Below are 6,063 nucleotides of genomic sequence, written 5' to 3'. Positions count from 1 at the left end.
GGCGGGCCTTGGGAGGGGTGTGAGTAAAAGGAAAAGAGGAGATAAGTGCGGCTAGGGTGGCGAGGGAGGGGGGGTGTCTACGGCGTGTGTCCTCGGGTCCTGCGAGGGTGAGGGCCCTCCCCAGCTCATGCTCCCCCGCGGGCTGTGCTTGTAACCCCGGCAGCACCTGCCATGGGCCTGAACCCATCTGCGAGCCCTGGGGGGCTCCTGGCTCAGGGGTAAGTGGCACTACTGCTTTGTGGGTGGGGAAGCGCTCAGGAGTCTTCAAGGACTGTGGGCAGATCGGTGGGTTTCTGTGCTGCCTGTTAAAGTGGTGCATGGTGGAGAGGCTTGTGGGGTGTGACTTGGGGCTCCACAGGAGCAGGGGTAAGCACACACCACCAGCAGTGAGGATGAGTGGGGTTTGGGGCAGTCCTCACCACCTGAAGCAAACACTTCACTACAGGGTGAAGCACCACTTGTACAGGGAAAGACATGTGAGGCCTACCCAGTCCCACTCGCCATGGTTAATGAGGCCTCTACTTTCAGAGATAGCTGCCAGTACTGCCCTTTGGTACGCCAAAGGGGCCTCTGCCACCTGCGTGTATATGTGGGTGATGTGTGATGGAGAGCCATGGTTCAGCCCAGAGATTCCTCCCTCTCACAGTGTTGCTGGGGGACTGGGCTGCTCTGAAGAGCTCCCAAACCCTGAGGGGTTCCTCACAAAAGACTGGTGGCTCAGATAGGTCTTGAAGTAGTAGTAGAAGCAGTTTGATGTGACAAAGCCATCAGGGCAGGAGAGGGAGGTGTGTGTCAGGCTATCTGCATCATGCAAGAGTCTCCACACCAGGTAGAAGGTTTGGACCAGGCTAAAGATGAAGCCTGATGCCTGCCATCACTGCCCCCAGCCAGAGACTCCAGACCTCGACAGAAATTCTGTATAACCCTGACCAGATCGCAGACCCTATTACCCGCTTCCATCCCTATGGGGCTCCAGGTGTCTTTCTACTATAAGCTGTATGAGGACTGCAGTGTCCTATGGCTCCCTCTTCCCTTGTGAGGACTTCAGACTTCAGATCCCTGTGGCCTTCCCTCTCATCAAAGGTTCCCGTCACACGTTTTTTAATACTAAATGTTTGCTTGATCCTTCTCATTGGTTCCCAGGTAGGTCCAAAGGCAGCTCAGAGATTAAAATCAAGGGTAATCACATCTTCATCTAAAAATATAAGTAGTAGCCTGTGCGAAGGAACAAAGGTATAATATGATTCTTAAAAAAAAAAATGCAGTTTAACAAGTGGTTTGTAGTAATAGTTGCTATTTCTAAGTGGATTTAAGGTTTAGTTCAGCTTTCAGTTCAGAGCTGCAAGTCTAGCTTTGAATGGGTGTAGCAAAGTCAGCATGTGATAGAAAACACTGTCAAACTTGCAGTCCTACAGTTATTCTTGCCACTGAAGCATTGGTAATTGGGAAATAAGAAAGACTACTATTTCATATTCTGTATGACAAATGGTAAGTTTTTAAAATGTTGCTTCAAAGTCTTTAGTTGTAGCTATGGGAATTGCTTTAGCTAAGTTGGGCCCTTGCCAAAAATTTTCCATCCACATATTTTAGATAACACCAAGACATTCTAATACCCTGTTTAGACTGTAGAGGTGGAATTAGGAGGTTTTGGTTGTTTGTTTTTTTTTTTTTTCTTTTTGCATCATTCTTCACTATTGTACTTGCATAGGAGCACACCTAGCATAGGTGCTGTGAAAGCGAAGTAGATAAACTGTTCATCTGCTGAATTGCTGCTTAATCCTACTCTTCTGTTGTTCCTAAAATGAAAGATTATTATCTACATCTGTACATTTTTAGAGCAGGCAGATTAAGGACAGAAGATGGCATAATAGGAGTCACCTCGTCTCCGTTCTTTACTTTCTTCGTGGCTGTTGCATCAATTTTAAAATATTTTCTGTGATATAATCTGTCATGCTCAGAGCAAAATGTCAGCATTGCTGTACTGCATTATCACTCACAGCCAATGTGCGTAGGGCTTTGTTCCTTGACTTCTTTCCTCTCTCCATCTGCAGCATTGGCACCTTCTGGTTGCTTCGCTGTTGCTATATACCTTTGCTGCCAAAATGGCTTCCCAATACCTATCTCACCATCTCTCCTCTGGGCCACTTTGTTCAGTCACCTTTTGCTATGTGCAGTTATATGTAAAGCAGTAATTTTTGGTTAACACACACAAAAGATAGACAGAATTAATGACCTAACCACCTGTAGAGTCTTTGCTAGTCATATGGAAAAGGGTCAGCTTTCACTGCTCCCTGTGACAGGTGCTTGATGTTGTAATCTTCCACCTCATTTTCTCCCGTGAGATGTTATTATCTTTCCATGTTGATGTCCTTCCTCTTGATCCTTGAGCTGCTGCGTGGCCCCATCTCGGCAGTCTTTACCTTTATCTCTGACTTTACCTTTCTTACATTTCACGGATCTACTCTGTGGACTTCCTCATAACTCTTTCTCTCAATTTAACGATTTCCTCAAAAATCTGAGCAAAGGTTATGCAGCTGTGCCATTGCAGAGCTAGGCTGACAGCAGAAACAGGAAAGGAGGAGAGGTTATCTTGCTCCTTGTCATGTTCACCTTTGAAGCATCCACGTGGCCATTATATTTGCAGTTTCAACAACCTGGAAGGTTCAGGTAGTAAAACTGGGAATGCATGTTGTGTGACTTTAATATTTATTTCAGTAATTTTGCATTAGTGATGCTGTGAGTGCATCAGCTGCAAGTCTTCCACAAATCGGTTTCTCTATAATTTCCTACATTTTTTTCAAGCCTAAGTGAAGGGATGGGTAAACAGCTTCCTGGAGCAAAGAATTTCAGTTGGTAAAGACATATATATATATGTATATTTCAGCAGCAGCTTTTAGATGTTAGCAATGACATTAACGTATTTGGGGCATAATCTGCTAAAAATGTAGCCATAAGTGATATGTTGCTGGGAAAAATATGACCAATAGAGAAAAGTTGAGTATACTCCGTATTTTTCTCCATTACTTTATAGTGTCCAGGTATAATGATGAAAGATTACCTTAGTCTTTATTTTTCAAGAAGCAAAGACCAGTAGTTTCCTGAACTCAGGAGCTATGGAGACATGGTTTCCTACAGAGGTTTTGTTTTTTTTTCCCGTGACTTATTAATTTTGCTGTCTCCTAAATCCGAGATCACAACATTGCTTTTTCCTGAGTGGGAAAACTTTTAGGGATACGAGTCTGTAGTCCTAAAAAAACTAGTGAGTATTATGATGCGTGTTACAGATGTGCTTTCTTGCTAACGGGATACCTCTTTTTATGACCCTATTATTTTCCAAAAAGCCTAAGTACCTACTCTTGAAAATACCTATTTTTTTACTTTTATGAATGATGACGTGAATGATGAATGTGAACAAGCATGTGTGCGATGTAGTAATGTGTAAGGTACTGATACAGCTGCAGAAATATGAAATTCCAACTGGATCACAGTGTTTAGGACATGGAGATGTGCTGGTATCCATACGCTCCACAAACCACATTTGTGTTGTGAAGATAAAATCAGTAGAGAATGACATTGCCTAACTGTCCTACAGCCTGCCAGCTCTGTTATTACAGGCTTGCAGATACCAAGTTGTTGATGTGCTGACTTGTTAAGGCTTCCTTGTTCCCAACCAGGTGTTTCATATGCCTGCCTGGCTGTAAGCGATCCAGTGCCTTTAATAGCAGACTCTGTACCTACCAGTGAAGTGCATCGTTTGACTCGCAGTTCACTTCTGCGCGTATTGGTGGGCTGGTGAATGGACTGCCTTAAATCTAAATTCAGTGAGTAGACAGCTGTCTGGGTATAGGTTTGCTTTTTGCTTGGCTTCCAGAATCTGTAGGCAAGCAATGAAGCCAGGGATGCATGAATGGGATGTGTCTAGTATGTAAGATTTACAAGTGCATAGATAGCTGAGAAGCCTGGCTGGTTCTGGACTGCCCAGCTGGCAAAGACCACGCTCCTGCATTTCACAAAAACTTGTTGCACTATAGAATATATTTTCATTTGGGAAATATCAAAACAGCCCTTTGCTGCAAGCACTCAGTGTTTCTTTATCTTTGGCTTTATATTCTCTGCAGGGTGGGACTGTTGGGTCTGTTTCTATGTTTGTCCTAGTGGATGGTCAGTGCAAAATCAGCTTTGTTGTTGCTTGTGTTTTCCAATTAGTATTTGTCCACCTACGATAAGGTGATGCCATGACAATAGACAAAGCAAATGTAAAAGCTCATCGTGCTCTGAAAGCCTATGTCTCAAAAGCATGATTGAAAAATAATCCAAAATTTCGATATTATAACACATCTGAGTCCATTTTGAATTCTGCTGTACTAGAAGGATGTTGAAATACTGAAGTGAGCGTGGCAGGGACCCCTGTGATTGTGACTGGATTTGGTAGTGTATAAGGAGAGGCTGAGAGAAATGGTTTTGTCTTGAGAGTGCTAAATGAGGATTTATTATTTATGTCTTCACCTACCTAATGGAAGGGTATGAAGAGGATGGACAGAGCCAGACTCTTCTTGGATGCACTCAGCAAAAAGACAAAAGCCTTGCAGTTACAAGGAACAACAAGGGATTAGATAAAAAGAAAAATATCCTTACTGTGAGCATGGCTGGACACTGGAACGAGGTTACTTAGGGAGATTGTGGAGTCTTCATCCTTGGAGATACTCAAAACTCAACAAGGCAAGGCTTGGACTATGTTATCTCCAGAGGTCCCTTTCAACTTAAATTATTCTGTGATTTATCTTATTGTTCTTTTAATCTTTTAAGCAACTCTTTATAGAACTAGAATTTTATTTTCATCTTATACTAAATGTGAAAAGAATAAAAGAATATTCACTCCCCCAGGGAATATTTTCTTAAAACAAAGTTCAGTGTTGTTTTTTTTTCTCACACTGCACCGTATCTTTGCCAACAGTTCAACAAAGAAACATTCTTTTTGACTGTGAACACTCTGAAGCTGATTTTGTCTGCTGTTAATTCATCAGATCACATATCTAACTTAAAATGTATAGGTAATAAAATAAAAACTTTTTTCTCTTGAAAACTTTCCAATCCAGGAAAATCTTGATTATGCAGAGGAATTCTTATATATCCTTTCTTCGTTGTAATAGGGTCTAAGTCAGATCTTAGGTATAAGGCAAATAGGTAGAAGTAGTGGTAAGATAAAGACAATTTAGAAGTTTGGGGTTTTTTTACAAGACAGCAGTTCTGAAAAAAAAAAAAAAGGAAGAAAAAAAAAAAAAGACATTTACCTAACCAGATATGCTTAGATTTCAAATAAATCCAGATTCAGCTGAAGGTATGTCAGAAAAGATTATTTATTCATGCAATAGCTCTTCCTTGTGTGTGGCTTATATTTTTTTTTTTTTCTGTATGAAAATTAGATCAGCTGAATCATAGAATCACAGAGCGGTTATAGTTGGAAGGGACTTTAAAGATCATCTAATTCCAACTCCCCTGCCATGGGCAGGGACACCTCCCACTAGACCAGGTTGCTCAAAGCCCCATCCAACCTGGCCTTGAACTGAGGGCATCCACAACTTCTCTGGGCAACCTGTGCCAGTGTCTCACCACCCACAGAGTAAAAAATTTCTTCCTAATATCTAATCTAAATCTACCCTCTTTCAGTTTTAAACCATTACCCCTCATCCTATCACTGCACTCCCTGACAAAGAGTCCCTCCCCATCTTTCCTGTAGGCTCCCTTTAGGTACTGGAAAGCTCCTATAAGGTATCCCCAGAGCCCTCTCCAGGCTGAACAACCCCAACTTTCTCAGCCTGTCCTCATAGGAAAGGCGCTACAGCCCACTGATCATCTTCGTGGCCCTCCTCTGGACCTGCTCCAACAGATCTATGTCCTTCTAATGCTGGGAGCTTCAGAGCTGGATGCAGTTGTCTTTCAATGTGTCTTTCAAACCAGTAAGACAGACTCTGCAGGTTTTTTGTTTCAGTAAGAGTTGTAAGATAATTCTTATGGGTAAATTACTCCATTGGGTTAGCACAGATGTGACTCTTACATCCAAAC

The sequence above is a fragment of the Vanellus vanellus genome, assembly GCF_965231255.1.
Source record: "Vanellus vanellus genome assembly, chromosome: 2".
NCBI classification, from domain to species: Eukaryota; Metazoa; Chordata; class Aves; order Charadriiformes; family Charadriidae; genus Vanellus; species Vanellus vanellus.
The sequence above is the reverse complement of the archived record's forward strand: the minus strand, read 5'-3'. Positions refer to the sequence as shown.